Source organism: Rhagoletis zephyria, unplaced genomic scaffold (assembly GCF_001687245.7).
Source record: "Rhagoletis zephyria isolate East Lansing unplaced genomic scaffold, Rhagoletis_zephyria_1.1 Rzeph_scaffold_00908, whole genome shotgun sequence".
Classification (NCBI taxonomy): domain Eukaryota; kingdom Metazoa; phylum Arthropoda; class Insecta; order Diptera; family Tephritidae; genus Rhagoletis; species Rhagoletis zephyria.
The window spans coordinates 76,863-94,228 of NW_016157992.1; the positions used below are offsets into that span (position 1 = coordinate 76,863).

The window sequence follows — 17,366 nt, forward strand, 5'->3', positions numbered from 1 at the left end:
GATGTTAATTTTTCAGCTTTTTCCGATCCCGGGATTTTCGGGTTGTCGTTATCACAATTCCATTCACTACTTTACAACAACTTAAATCGAAAAAATGTCTTCTATATTGTTTGATAAGCTCTCCTACCATAAAATAAATAATAAATAAACGGATTTGAGACCTACTTTTTTATTTAAAGTGGCGTTTTTTATTTTTTCTCTCTGACATCAGGATTTATTTTAAAGGATTTTCTAATTTCAAAGATATGATTAATTCCAAAAATTATTTAAAAAATTCAATGCAATGTAGAATAAAAGTATGGGTACCAAATGTAAGAAATTTCATTAGAATTAAAAAAAATAATAATTTGGATTCACAAGGACGAATAGGTCATTTTTTAAGCTGATGAAGTTAAAAGGACGAAATTCGAGCTTATATAATTCCTTAACACGTAATTTTTTCAAAAACATATATTGCGAAATTTCAAGGATACAATTTTAAAAAAGCATTTTCAGTCCCATACTTTTTTTCTAAGCACATTTCACTGAATTTTTTTAGATAATTTTTGAATTACTGACGCGTCAAAGTGAAAAACTTAAAACACAATTTTACAATATTTGGCCCATGGTTTCGCGAATATATTGACTTTTGTGTGTAAAATTTACTATCGCAGGGTGCTATATGTATAATGAGCTAGACATTCATAAAAAATATTAATTATTAAATAATAAAATAAATATAGTCAATACTGGTCAAGAAAAGTAGTTTCTATTATTGCCATTAGTGCAAATTACAAATCCCGAAAATTCCGGGATTATTTGCCAAGAATCCCGGGATTTTCGGGGGTCTCGGGTTGTACATATATTTTCAGGTCTTGGTATGTATTTAATAATACTTATGTCCATTATGAAATCAAAGCTATTCGGGGCATTACGCACTAATTAATGCTTCTCTTTCAGCTGTGATTTATTTTCAACTTCCAAGCAATACAAACAGCATTTCTTTCTTGTTGAATAATTTCAAAACTTTATTACAATTTATTTGTGATGACTCTGCGGAATGTGTATTCGGTTGAGATTTGTATGTACGCGAATATATACACAAATCGTTTGTAAGCGCACAAACTTTCCCAAAAAAAAAATATCTTTTTTAATAACAAAAGAAAAGCAACGAACCGATGGCTGCTACAAATCAAGACAGCACATAAATAAATCAAAAAATGTTCATACATATATGTACATAAGTGCATATGTATATATATATACATATCTAAGTATGACTAACCGGTGTAGATGCATACATACTATAATATAACGCTGTCTGCCAGCTATCAGATACACATTGTTCAAATCCACTAAAGCCAATAAAATACTCACTCGTATATCGTTTGTAAGCACTGCATAAAAATTAACTGCGGCTGATGGCTAGCAGAGCAGCTTTTTCATACTACATACCTACTCGTCGTATTTGAAGAGCAAAAATCACAAAAACTTGAAAAGAGGGTACATACTGGTATGTAATTGGAATGAATACATAAATATTTATGTGTATTCAATTGATATGTACATATGTGTAACCCAATATTGATTATTCGAAAACCAAAGAAAAAAACTTACCTTTTGTCTTCCAGCATTAATCGAGCGCTTGTTCCGACAAAGAAATTTGTTTTAGCGGCGGCAAAACGTTAATGTGTGCGACGACTAAGCCACTAAACTCTAACGCAATGACGGAGGTGCTAATTGAAATATCCATATTTCAGCCATCTAAAAGACAGACATTGGACTAAATATGTTCGGTTGATTTGTAAGCACTTATGTATGTAGAAAAGTTGCGTGACTATAGCTGGACTGGTGGTGGTGCGTGCGGCTAAAAATTGGTTCGAAATTAGAAAAACCGCTTTTGGCTGTACTTTTACTAGATATCTCAGTTGAGGCGTGATAACTGTTGGCTGCTACTTATTGAGCTAGTTTGCTTGGATTGAAAATGTCAGAATTTTTGGGCGCTTTTAGCTACTAAGTAGCGATGGATGGTTAATGGCGGCTGCTTGATAGGTATAAGTTGGCTGTTAATTGCGTTGGCGCTTAACAAAATCACATACAAAAAACATTCAAATACATTATAGCACTAACACTGAGGAGACACTGCTTTAAAAAACAAGGAACACTAACACACAAGCACTAAACGTATTTATATACATGTTTGAGTATGTAGATATGTATGTATGTACATCTACTAGGTATGATTGTAAACACTTAGAAATTGTAGTAATACTTTCCTACACTTGAATTGGATTTGATTATTATTTGTTTAATTTTATTGTTGTTGTTGTAGCGATGATTCAATTCCACTGCCACTGCCACTGCGACTACAATTCTTAATGTATTATTTTGTTGTTGTTTTTGTTTTTGTTGCTGTTTGAGAACTCTTACGGCCACTCGAATGCCACCTTCAATTGTTTTAAGCGCTTTTTGCGCAAAGCTGTCGCTTAAAAACGCTTATGTACACACTCGCACACACACACACACACGCAACGACGTCGATTATTTTTGCGATTTTTCAGCGGAACGCCGGAAATTCTTGTTTGCTTCGGAATATTTAAATACTTTTTTTTTTGGGCAACACTATTTTCATACACAAATGCATTTATTTGAGTGTACTATAGATACATAGTTAGTATATAAATTTTTGTTGTTTTTACTTTTCCAAGTAATTTTCTTTCTCACTTCACGATATCTCGCAACACACTGTGCCACTTTTTAGCGTATATAATTTTCAACACTTTTTTTAAGTCTTCTTATGAAAAATCATTATTGTTGCCATTCTGACAAATGCATTTGTTGCAAATTTATTCCTCAACAAAATTCTTCATCTTTTTTTTGATCTCGCAAAATCTGCGAACACTACTACGCGCACCCAACGAACGATCTTGCATCAAGTCAACGTCAATTGATCAACGCACGCCAACTGAATTTGCCGCAAGCCGCATTGTGTCCACTGTACATCCTACATTCGCGGTACAACAAAAGTCGGAGCGAGCTATGAATGGAATGATGAGAGACGATCTACAAGTGAGAGAGAAGAGAAAGAGCGTAGATTAGTAAACGTTTCGCAGATTGTAGAGCGTTTATAATTTTACATAAATTATACATATACATATATTATCAAATAAAAGCAAAAAAGAAAAACCGACAAAATGACAGCGGGCTGCGTAAATTAGCCAAACAACAACAGCAAGAACAATAATAAATTAATGTGTGCATATATTTTTATGTGGATATGTACTAATAACAAACAGCGCCATTAACAAATAATATTTGTTAAATAAAAAAAATTTGCTACAAAAACAAAATTGCCATACAACGACTTTGTGACTAGGCAAATGAACTGGTCGCAATCGCTAGTCAACTTGGCAAAGCGGAAAAAGCGCTGTAATTTATGTATTTATTAGCTGTTATTGTTATTTGCACTTTTTAATTCGATATTAAATGCATTTTTTTTTACTTCTCTGGTTTATTTTCTGAGATCATTAGTTAAATATGTATTCAGATACAATTTTTAACAGGGAACGTAACTGTTATGCTTCTCTATTATAAAAATTCGTTATTTTTCACTAATAATATTTTCGATTAAAAATTAAGAAAATTTGAGTAGATTTTTTCGGTCAAAAATAACAGTTAATAATTGACTTTTATATTTTCGGTCATAAAAAACAGTTAACATTTGCCTTTTATTTTTTCGGTCAAAAATAACTGTCAAAACTTTATTTTAAATGTTTTGATAAACAATAAAAATTCACATTTGACTTTTATTTTTTCGTTCGTTCGTTTTATAATGAGCTCGAGGCCATTTTTTTTTTAAATGAAAATTTGTTGTTCGGTCAAAAATAACTGTCAAAACTTTATTTTAATCTTTTGATAAACAATAAAAATTCACATTTGACTTTTATTTTTTCGTTCGTTCGTTTTATAATGAGCTCGAGGCCATTTTTTTTTTAAATGAAAATTTGTTGTTCGGTCAAAAATAACTGTCAAAACTTTATTTTAAATGTTTTGATAAACAATAAAAATTCACATTTCACTTTTATTTTTTTGTTAAAAAATAACAGTTAACATTTTACCATTATTTTTTCGGTCAAAACAATTAAATTTTGCTTTAGTTTTTTTCGACCACCTTCATATATTTGACTTTTATTTTATCCGATCATAAATAACATTTAACATTTTACTTCTTATTTCGTTTATTATACGATTAATGTTAATAGTTTGCTTATCATTGCATAAACGACCTATAATTTTTTTATATGTAGCAATAAAACGTTTCTTACTTACACGCAGATGAAATAGCGATTGAATTTTTACTTTTATTTTGTATCGAAAAAAGTTAAAATTTTAACTTTTATTTTTGATCGGAAAAATAAAATCCAAACTTTAACTTTTATTTTTATAAATAAAAATAAATCAAATTTTAACTGTGTATTTTTTTTTAATTTTTTTTTTGTATTTACTTATCAAAAAAGTCTAAAATATTCATTCATATAGACAAATTCTTTCCGTCTGACATTTTGAATAGAAATTTCGAAAATAACTGTTATTTTTAATCCCTCATCTTGAATGAAATTACGGCAATGTTTTTCCTCTTAAGTGTTATTAGGAGTTCCATCAAATGCTGCACCGAACCGTTGTGATGTTGAGAGATAGAACATTTCACCAACCTATTTTTACATGTCTTAAAACCGTTCCGTTCTTTAGAGATCCCAAACAACTTATTCAATGAAAGTATGTCAAAACTGTCCAAGCCTTTGAAAAAATATTCTACCAGAAATCTGAAATTCACTCGTCTGCGTCCTTATTTCCCGGAACAAAATCATGACCAAGACCTAGGAGAGATTGACGATGTACTGCTGATGAAAATTTAGTGGTCTTAGCTTATCTACAATTAAGATGAATTACCCATGCTTACTAGAGGACGACCGTCTAGTCACTACATTTTGATCAAAACCAGGAGTCAATCGTTTGCATGAAGCATGATTGGCCGTCAAGGAACTTTACTTATGCTTGAATCAAGCGTTGCCAGCGATTGAAAGAAAGCTTGTAAGGTACAAGCGGTTGACGAGTGTGCTGGACCATAAAGCCCAATTTTGATAAAGCAGTGCGTCAGTCTGTGAATTTCAGAGTATGGGGAAGCAATGGCGCACATAAATTTTAGGTCTTCCAAATCCATGCCAGAGGTCAGGTGCCTCAATGTGCTGAAAAGTCTCTGACTTTAGAAAACGCTTCAAGCATATTTGTACCCTTCTGTTCTTGGTTGGCCCTTACTAACTGCAGTAGAAAATACTCTTTTGGTTCCGTATGATGCGTTATGTTAAGTAAATTTTCATGGGCCCTTTTTATTTTATAACACTGCTTGGACGACCGTCATAGCTTGGTTTTTCCGCTAAATATTATATCAAGCGTAAGATACTTTAAATTTTCTGGACTCCATAGCTACAGATGGCTTCCCTATCAACAACTTGGCTTCTGTAGCGTTCTTTTCGGCATGGGGACCGCATGTTGGCATAGTATAAACCAGCAAACATCGTCTCAAACAACTGTCCAAAATCTTTAATTTACTATAATACTCCCTATTCCAAGAATTTGTTCCTATAAATAGCATGATTATACAAAAATTCATAAATACATATTTATGTATAAATAAACTTGTCAGCGCACAGCAACAAGTTAATGAATGATCACTTGTTCCTAATAATTTATGCAGATGTTCGGCAAAAATTCTTGGAAAAGAAATGAGTAAACAAAAACGTAAAGCCATAAATTAATAAACAAATAAATGTGGAAAATCACTCTAATCAACGCTAATGCCCTACAGGCACATCGGCACGGCGAGAATGCAGCTTTGAGCTTTGATAGAGCAAAAAGCTATGTACACACTTTCTCAATTAAATTTGCTTCCGTAAATCGATAAACCGAATATTCATACAATCATAAAAACCTTAAACTTTTTAACTGAGTTCAACACAACCTTCATGAATCAATTAAAAAGTAGTAACATTTATTTATTGCATTATATTAGCTGTGTTTTTTACACGCTTATACATTTACGCTTAACGTGTAAAAAAAAAACAATCATCGACAATTTCCATTTCCAAACAAATAATTTTGATTTTATCGGCAACTAAATATTCATAAGCGCACATAAAGTTTGTCGGTTTAAGGCCCGTTTACATACAACTTTGGCATTGCGTTGGCTTTGGCGTCGCTTCGACACCTGACTATGAATATATGCATTTATATGAAAGTCTTCACATAACCAAAGTTGGGCAACGCCAACGCCAACACAATGCCAACTCTCAAATTTTCGCGCGCGTCGTTCGTCAGCTGTTCCAAACAGTTAAAGTTATGAGATTTAAGTTTCTTTTTAATCAAATTCGGGCAAGAAATATAGTTTCTAATGCAATTATTTATATAAAGTTTTGATTTATCTGCCGCTAGTATGTTAATTTAGCGACCACAGTATTCTCTGCTAAGCGTTCATTGTAGCAAGCACGGGCGTTTCGCGCGCTACTGTCAAAGCGACGCCAGCGCCAACGCAACGCCAAAGTCGTATGTGGACGGGCCTTTAGAGCTCCATACAATTTTTAAACGCAGATACGTATGCGTGTAAAAAAAACACGCCTATTATTGAATTTGCAAACATACTTGTATAAGTTATTTTCATATTTATAATTGTTTATCGAAATTTCTGAGCAAGTTTTAGAATTTCAGCACTACTTCGCTGCTGTACTCATTACATCGCATGTATATGTACATATGTTTGTATGTTTCCCTATCTACTAATTATAAACACACTTCTGATAGACAAAACTTTGTTGCCCCGAATTCCACTGCGAGCGTTAAAAGTGGGCTATGACACAAGTGATTTGGCATTAAAGTGAAATCATTGCGATTCACGATAAAAGATTAGTGCCTGAAATAATTTATATTTTATTAGATTCTTGTATATACATATGTACATATATATATTCATACGTATATAGTACATATGTATGTATCTACATATGCTTTGTGATCACTTTGTTTCCCAATTTGATTGCGATGATTTCATTTGGGGCGTTTTCCAGATGCTTTATCAAACGTTGGGTTGACGTTGGGTAATTGATGAGTTTCGGCAACAGCTGGTTTTCATACATTTTCCGAACTAACAGAACATATTTAAATTCTTAAAGAACTAAATAAATTAACAGATTTTGTGAATCTAAATGATTTTGATTTAAGTACTATAATAAAATCGAAATGCATAGTACTTACATAATATGTAAGTACATATATAACTCAGAAACAAACCTACTTCTTGACCTAATTCCTGCCAGAACAAGTCATGTTAAGCCTTTTTTTAAAGAAGCTTCCGCCTAGCCAATTTATCAACCATGCAGTTTCCTAGGCAACCTAATTTGGAAGTATCTAGAGGCAACAAAGAAAGAAGGCAGACACTCTCCGAGCGATTCGAAGAGCCTCTGTTACAAAGTAGTTATGGAAACCCACTTATTGAAGGATGTTAAACATTAAGCACTCAATACCTACGTCCATATAGGTGAATAGGACGAGCTCTTGCTTTACTTACTTTTGTAACTAAATCTCGGTAACCCTACTTGCGTTCATGCGTAGTGCCTAGAAATGAGAGCCAGGCCCTCAGAGTATCCTTACAGTTTCTCCAGTGCATCATTTACGAGGACGACTTGCAGAAATGGCGACAGTACACCTCCTTGCATGGTGCTTATCTTCCACTCTTCAAAAGATTTTTCTATGAACAATTATATTTATGGCAGAATCCACTGATCTCGCTCAGCATTCGCAACTGGGACATGGAGATTTGGTCTCAACTAAAGAGCGAAATACACCACACAAGCGGTTTGACAAACCAAGCGAAATTTCCCTTTGCTTCAAGCCATTTGTGCTGTGTATGGGGGTGTTTGAAGGTTTGACGGCGGTTTGTCAAACCTTCAAACACCCCCATACACAGCACAAATGGCTTGAAGCAAAGGGAAATTTCGCTTGGTTTGTCAAACCGCTTGTGTGGTGTATTTCGCTCTTAACTGTCGTTTTCACAGGTTGTTGTAGCCGAGATACCAATGCTTCAGGGGTAGGACTGGAGCACAGCACTTTCTGCGGTAGCTGTAGATTAGCTCCCGTGTAGTTTTTAAGCAAGCCTTTCTTTGGTGGTGTAACATAAATAAGTGATACTTACCTCCCAAGGTAACCTTGTTATGGGTTTCTAGTTAGCACACTTAGGGCCGTTTTCACCATCTCCAGTTAAACATCGTTACCGACGTTATCGACACAATGTTATATGCATGAAGTCTGTAGCGTCGGTAACGATGTTTAACAGGGGATTAGTGTTAACCAGAGATTGTGAAAACAGACCCTACGATGCCTACGTAGGTACATATACATTCCATAATTTCCTAAAGCTTAACTTGGACTTTCATTATTATTTTGGCAACCGATAACGACTGGTGTGGCTCGCGCTTCTCTTTTATGCCGCATCTTTTCAACAATTTTCAGAATTTAGTTGATTTTTTTCCGGAGCGGAACTTAATTTTAAGTTTTGTCTGTTTTATTTTTCCTCTTTTGTTTTTGGGTTTGCTCTTTGGCCATTTTTAATTGAATGCGGATTTGACATGAATACTTATACATATAACGGGTGATTTTTTTGAGGTTAGGATTTTCATGCATTAGTATTTGACAGATCACGTGGGATTTCAGACATGGTGTCAAAGAGAAAGATGCTCAGTATGCTTTGACATTTCATCATGAATAGACTTACTAACGAGCAACGCTTGCAAATCATTGAATTTTATTACCAAAATCAGTGTTCGGTTCGAAATGTGTTTCGCAAACCCAATTGCTGCGAACGGCGACGAATCGACATTTCACGGTCTTCAGCAACACTCTCAGAAACAGACGCAATATTCTCTTCTGTACGCACTGTACGCATTCGTGTGGTTGGTTTAATGTCCAATAAAGTAAACTGAGTGCGAAACTTGGTCACAATCGCATTAATTGTTTGCTCACTTGGTCGATTATGTAGACCATAAATCGGACGTAAAGCGAACCGAACACTGATTTTGGTAATAAAATTCAATGATTTGCAAGCGTTGCTCGTTAGTAAGTCTATTCATGATGAAATGTCAAAGCATACTGAGCATCTTTCTCTTTGACACCATGTCTGAAATCCCACGTGATCTGTCAAATACTAATGCATGAAAATCCTAACCTCAAAAAAATCACCCGTTACATATGCATGCAGAGACGTATTCTTTGGCCAACAACGAAGCTTTATCAGCAGGCAATGGCAGTATACAACAACAATGACAGCAATAGCTTTGAAGACAAGGAGGGGTAATAACGACAACAAAACAGTCGAGTCATTCTGCCATACAGTTGTGTGGAGTCCAACAGCAGACGAAAGCAATACATACATATATTTGTTGTTGTTTTTGTAAGAATTATTTTTTAGGTTTATTTTCTTTGGGTGAACTTTCATACGTGCTCTGACTTTAGCCAACCGAATGTATGCGAGTAATAAAAACAACAGTAACGACAAACTATATAAAAGTGTTGTTGTTGTTGTCATTTTGCACATCCGCAGTAAGCACTTTACTCATGCAGAGGCAACAACAAACACTAAGCGAGTAAAGACGACCCAGCGCAAGTTTGTGGAAATTCAAGCAAGAGAATTCGTAAGTCGGCAAGCGGTAAGTTATACGCATGTAGCACTTTACTTCTCCAACAGCACTTGCAACCAACAATAAGGGTCCTCCACATCGAGGCCTCCCTGTCACCTACTACCCATTTTGCATTGCTGTCACTTTGCGCTTCAGCAATTTTCGCCTGCCTCAACAAACTCAAATACATACATATGTACATACGTATGTACATACACACACACAGACACATACTTTTAGATACGGCAAGTACAGCCATTCCAAGTAGGAGCATTTTTTCTTGCTGTTTTACATACAAATCGTTGCAACGGCGCACAAGCTTACGAATATGCACAAACACACACACACACACACACACATACAGACACCAGCCCTTCCACACAAATATGTGCATAAACATGCATTTTTTGTTGTTGTTATTGTTGCTGCAGCACTCAGTTGTAGATACTTTATCCGTTTTACTTGTACAATTCTGGCTGTGTCAGTTGTTTTTCTTTTGTTGTTGTTGCATTTGTAGTCTTGCATTTTTCTTGGTATTCCATATTACTTAGCAGCGTCAATAAATCTGATTGCAAACACAATTCTTTGCATTTATGCACCACCGCCCACCCGCTCGTCCATTCGTCTCTCTTTCCACCCGCCCCCCCTTTAATACCTCTCCCATTCAATGCAGTCTCTCTCGGCATAACTCAATGACCGTACGTATGTACTACGTACGGAGGCACTCATACTTGAGTACAGTAAAATATTTATACAATATTGCTTTTTTTTTGCTTCCATCATTGCATTCAATTCCAAATGCATTACACACTAAGTGGAATTGGAATTGGAAGAACCCAGGCAAGCAGGCAGCCAGGCAAGCAGCAAGCCTTGGCATGCAGGGTGCACGCCGTGTGTGCGGAGCGGTGAGAGAAGCGAAGAATTGCGAGTCACTGGCGTCATTACCAGCAAACGACACCCTCTCCACCTCCATTCCACTGAGCTGGATGACTTCTATCACGCCTCTCGGACGACGACGCTCTTCCAACGCTGTCGTTTAGTAGCATTCGAATGCAAGGAAACGAACAAAAAAAAATTATTGACTAAACGTTAAAGGTTTTTCCGGGTATAAAAAAGTTCTAAATGCCTATCGCTATTAGCGAATGAAAGCTTACGGAGGTTATAATTTAGTGGGTGGTGTAGCAAGAAATCTATGCATTTGTATTTGTAGCCGTGGGATCCGCTACGCTTATGATAATTAGTTGAACTCAGTTTGCTGTTGGAAACTTGCGGTTCGTAATTTGTTTGAAGCAAAAGCAAATCAAACCATAACACAATCAAAATACTTTACAGACCTTCTCAGTTCTAAAAAGTGACGGTAAATCAGTAAGTTGCGTAGTACATCAACAAACGAAAGTAATCTCGTGCTAATAGCTCAACTTATAAAAACACGGGAAGAATTGTAGGTGCATTAGAGACGGTGTTCTTGAGGAAATTCCCTTAAACTGCAATAAATATTCCCACCAATCACATGTACCACAAATTTTCCCTCAGTCTCCCAGGAAATATTGAGAAATCCGTTGGGAAAATAAGAGTTTGCTTTAGGCTGTTCGAAGCTCTAGAGAGGCTTCGACAGTTTTTCAGATCGTCACTTGCGTCCTGAACAAATGGATGGCTAACACATGTCGATGAAATGGGAGCGTCCAAAACGCCTAAGCCCTAACGTCTACTAGAGAGGGTGGCACATAGTCCCTAAGAGGAAGTGAAAAAGAAGCCGTCTAATCGAAGCATAAGTCTCACAAGAAGCTGAGGGTAATTTTTGCAGATAAGTTGTTGTGGAACTTATACCTGGATAAAGCTATGTACATACAAGTACAGGACCTTGGCATGGAGACTATGTATTGCCAAGGCCAGACGGCCGCGCATAATTATTGCCAGATAATGCAAATGGAACTGGTACGTAAGAAACTGATTTGACTTGTATCTTACAGTTAAATAGAACAATTGGAGGAACTACGCCTTAGCTTTGCTTATAGACGTTGTCCTTAGTAAAACTTTGACCGCATCTTCAAGGTATTCTTCCTACGCAGTTCCAATTAGAGAGAAAAATAGCCTTAACCCCTAAACGATAGTCACTTTAGGACCGATTAAGCCATAGTCGTATTATCATATCTTTCAGTTAGTATATGGGCAAACCCATCGACAAATAGTATGTTCCCAGCCCAGAGGTTTATAGATTACGCTCTATATATCCTCAGTAAATCTAACTTTGCAAAATATTGAAACGATATTAAAACGTGGACCACTGCCATTTTGAAAAACGCAGGCGCTTCTACGAAGGACAGAACAAGGAACTGTAAGGCTTATCACATCACATTAAATTAACTCTTGTGACTACCATAAGTAATCCATTAAATCTGCTATATCTGGACGAGGAAGTCGCTGATATATAGAGTGGCGTTCATAAATTGGAGGAAACCCCGATGTTCTGACTCACAGCTCAACTGTAAAAGATTCGTGGAGACGCCTATTTGAGGACCTTAACTGTCATAGCTCAGTAGGACTGCGACAAGCAAAGAGTTCATTGGGCGGATATATCAGGAAGAGATTCGTACAACCTTCCAAAGGAGAAACTTAAAATAGCACTATCAAGTATTCTGACGGCTGACGCGGTTGTGTGGTGGTTAGCAGTGCGCGATCCCACTCCGCAGGGCCTGGGTTCGACCCCAGTTTCTAACCAACATCAAAAAATATAAAAAACAAAAAAAAAATTGTAATAGCTGTCGTCCCTCAGAAAGCAATGGCAAACCTTCGAATGTATTCTGCCATGAAAAACAGCTTATCATAAAAATACAATCGCCAAACAATAACATATTGTGTACGCGCCAATATTTTATATTATTATTCTTAGAGGTCATTGTAGGCTAAGAGGGCATGGCCAAATTACCTTTGTCGGTTCTGCGACTCGAGCGGTGAGACAAGAATACATATTCTCATTAAGTGTGATGCTGTCTACAGAAGACGTGAGAGAAGTCTAGGCCTAATGTGGCTACAGGAGTGGGAGAAGTGCTGTGACAAAGTCGAGGGCACAATAGATTGTGAGGTACACACCCCATTTTAGTATCTATCATACTTATATACTTATCTTTTTAAATCCTCCCACCTGCATAGTTTTATCTAAATAGCTAACCAATGTGATAGGCCTCACAAAAACGGTTGGTACATGCACAGACAGGTCAAAGATGGAATGCAGAAGTGTATGTGCCTATAGATCGGCACTGCAGAAGTTTTATATTACAACGAACGGGTAGATAGCGTACCATTTTTCCAGCAGAAGTACCAGAAATCTTGGCCTGCGCAAGAATAAACTTTGATAGGGGTTTGAAAGGCGATTGTCTGAGTTATTATTTCTAACTATAAATACCACATTGGGTAAAATAATGTATAGAGTGCTTCAATAAAACCGCAGATGTTCGCACCAGCGCCATTGTTTTATGCGCTGTGGGGCAAAGTGGCACCGTGTTGCTAAAACCCCATTTTGTCGACATTATCGGCATAACTTTCGAAGTACGATACGAGGACTCCGCCAGCACTCAAAATACTGACTCGTTGGGAGTGCAGCGTTTTTTTTGCGCAGTGTGCTTGTTAACGTATCTGTTGAGGTGAAAATGTACCTCATCGCCCATACATATCAGCTTCAACGTTTGGGTTAAAGTTTACGCCTTGTTCAACTGAGTATCGCTCCATGACTGAGAATGCCAAAGCCTGTAGTACCAATTGTCTGAAATTAACTTATCACAAACAATTGCTGTCAAAGATATGTATGCATCACCCTATAGATATTTTTTGTTTTCTCCAATTATTCGCTCCCAGATTCTCTAAAAACAAAGTAAGAAACATGTTTTATACAATTTTTCCAACGATAAGAAGTTTATATGCTGCTCTTCTTACCTCAAACGTCACCAAATATTTTCGACAACTTTTGCACCTAACTCGGAACAAGATTAGTTAAGTGCATTAATAATCAAAGTCATGCTAATAGCTAGAGATAATGTACATATGTAGGTGGGCATTTAGCAGCAGTGTTACGAGTAGCACGTACTAAACGAATACATAGTACGTACATATGTACATCCGCACGAGTATCTGCAAATACAGACAAATATTTATACGTTCATATTTATCTAAGCGCACTTAGTACACATACATATGTACATATGTATGTATGAATGTATTCAGATATAGAAATTAATTTCATTTCACATTCGTGCAGTATCACCCACCGCCGCCACCGTTACTACTGCTACCAAAATACTGGCGAGGAGACTGCGCAGCGGTGACAACGAGTGATTTGTGCGACGATGAATGCGAGTGAGCTCATTAAGTTTATCGATTACTGTACAATGAACAAATACGATTTCAATAATTCTTTCTATAAGTATGTAAGTAAGTAGCATACATGTAAGTACATTCATACATACATATGCTTCTGTGGTGCGCACAATTTGGAGTGCATATAAACGGAATGACGCTAGTGAGTACGTGGAATAAATACAATACAATGTCGCCATAACGCCATCAAAGTCATCAGTGCTGTGCCACCAGCTGCGTCGATAGAGTTGCGGAGTTGAATTGAAGGCAGCATGGTTGGATGGCTGGTCGTCGGCGGAGGTAGCGTCTGCAGGCGTTGGCTGTGACAGTAGCAGTGGCAGTGGCAGTGGCAGCAGCGCTGTCAGGCGTACATACATCAACGTAATATCTACTCACACAGATACGCACGCACACCAATGCCATGACAAGTGAGGTGTAGCACCGGCGAATTAAAAATGCAGGGATTCACACGGAAATCATCGGTAGGTAGGCGAACTGGTAGATATACATACCAAAAATTTATTATGTATCATAATTGAACTCGCTGTGCCGATGTGCGAAGTTCTACTGAAAATGTATCGCTTACGACGAGTACGGACGACGGCGAACGTGTATCTTTTAGTTTGCGGCGAAAACGGCAACGGCAGCAACAGAAACAGCGGCATCGCCGCCACCGAAACCATCAACGCACGTCAGTACAAACAATAAAAAATGCAAACAAGAAGAAGAACGACAGCAGGAAAATAAAATACAAAACATGGCTAACAACAACAATGGCAATAGTAAAAGCAAACACGAGCAACAAAAACTTAAAAATCAGCTATCCATCCAACCACCAACTCGACCATTCGCATGAACTAGTATGTATTGTACTTAGATACATTCATACATAAATACATACATATGTACATATCTCATACAACCAGATACATACATACGTACAAATTTACAAACATTTAGATGTACAAAAGTCCACATGACTGTGCATACATGTTTGTTGTAGATACATATGTGGGGATGTGCTATGGCTTGTTGCGATAGCCTGTGCGCCGGCTGCTGCTGCTGCTGCTACTTTGCTGGCCGTTGGTTGCTTTACTAACTTGCTTGGCAATCGACAAACAAGCATACTTTTATGCATATGTATGTACAGGCATACAGACAGACCAAGGCACACGTACGTATAAGCATATTTGCTGAGTGCGAACTCGAGCGTCCACACAAATTCATCATCGCAGCGAATAAAGCAAGTGACAACAACTCAGCCAAACAACAACAATAGTAACAGCAGCGGCAGCTATAACAAAAGTAAAACAAAGTATGTATCTATAAGATACACACGACCAAAGCAGAGACAGAGCAGCGACGCGCCTTTAGTTGAATAAATTTCCAAAGAAGATTAATGGAAAAAATCGACTCTTCGGTTTGGTTTCTCCAGCTCAACTTCGTTTAGCCAATTTTTTGGACTTAGTCTAGAATAAGCTGAATAAAAAGTAGGCTAACTTTTGACTTAAGTCCAAAAAATGGTTAAACTAAGTTGAGTTGGAGAAATCAGCCCTTTGAGTGTAATGCGAGCATAAAACGCAGAAGATGCTAGCAGCAGCGCCAACAACTACATATGTAAGTATGTAGGTATGCAAGGGGCTTCGATAAAATCCAGTTAAGCAGCTCAATTTAACCACCCATCCTCTTCCGCTAAATTGAAAAAAAAAACCAAAGCAAACCCACATTGCTACAACTAGATACATACATATGTATGTATGTACCTAGCCAATTAAACGCTTCAGTTATTTGCCGCCCAAATGAAATGGCCGAAAGCGTCTGAAAAAACCAAAATTTACTCAAATCTGTTATCCCTTAAGAAGTTTGTTTTTAGCTCTGATTAAAGTACAGATGTTTTTTTTGCCAGCAAAAAATACATTCCCTGAGGCTGTGTGCTATAAAGGGCAGTGACCTGTAGGCAACTGCCGAGTGTTGGGGATGAAAGAGAGATCATAAGTCATATGATGGATGAATGGACCGCTTTTCAAATATGTATTCCATTTTCGAGTTTTTCTTTTTCTCGTATGTGAGAGTGCTTAACACTACACAAGGTTGCTTTTGTTTTCACGGTAAATTATGATTGATTAGTTTTCGTTATCGATTTCTTCGTGTGTTTATCTATTTATCGATATAAATTATCGATAATGTTAATGATGGCTTTATAGATTTTTTCACGATTGTTTTATATACTACTTATCGTATTACACAAATGTCGGGTTATTCATCGTTATAGTAATATTGACTTTGTTATCTATACATGTGCATATGTATATATTTTTGTTAGCAAAGAGACCGGAAATGTTGCCAATATCAGTCGTTCAATTTCGATCTCAATTTATCTTTTGAGATTATTAGAGAAGTAAAATTTTTAACAAACAGAGTTCCATGGTTTTCCCTCTCTTCCTCGTTCACTTGAGGTGGACTCGAATGGAATAAATTCCGCAAAAATTCCACAAATTCATGCTCGTGTTTTTCTGATTATGCAGGATCTGTGTCTTTACCGATACTTTTATCTAAAAAATTTAATAGTAATTTCGCAGTTTCAATAAGACCTCAGGTGTTCGCAATAGCGCCATTGTTTCATAAGTTGTGTAGGAAGTGGCAGCATTCTGTTGGTGGATCACTTTTACGTATTGTTCAACTGAGTATAGCTCCATGAACAAGATTGCCAAAGCCTGAAGTAAAAACAGTCTGAAAGAAAAAATATATATATTAACATATCAAAAATAGTTGCTGTCAAATATCTGTATTACCTTATATTACTCGATACCGCAAAAGACAAATCCGAAAATAAAACTGCTTGTGGATCGTACGGATTCTACCTAACTTCGAATTGCTACAATTCTCCATTGCGACCTAACCGATGAAGAGGGTGAAGCTTTCTGAGAAAGTATTATGTTACTTTCACTGTTGCATGTAGCTTATTGCCTCCTTAATTACAAACGTTTCCGTATGGATATTTTTTGGGTGGTTTGCTAAGCGAAGGAATCGCTTCAGACTGAGCTGCTCACTAAAAATGTATGGGTGAATTCCAAAACGTCAAAATACAAAGCATTAGTGTCTTTTATTTCTAACCAGCACTTGGAGAAAAAGTCTAATTTGCGCAACCTAGTTGAAAACTAGCATCTAACCTTGGTTGCGCACATTTGGAACTACAATCTACTGAGGTTTAGAAACAAAAGATACTGATGCTTTGTATTTTGACGTTTTGGAATGCAGCCTATGTCTTTACTGTGCCAAGTCCATGATGTAGTCGCTAAGTAGCGCTCTTAACTG

The 17,366-nt window shown here is 36.7% G+C and overlaps 1 protein-coding gene across 1 annotated transcript in view; it reads right to left on the reverse strand.

Annotated features, from left to right (window-relative positions):
* LOC108362005 (uncharacterized) overlaps positions 1–17,366 on the reverse strand; it is a 116,283-nt gene that overhangs the window by 75,892 nt on the left and 23,025 nt on the right. The window contains 1 exon segment of the mRNA XM_017614823.1: positions 1,597–3,042. The gene's annotated coding sequence lies outside the window, so the exon portion shown is untranslated.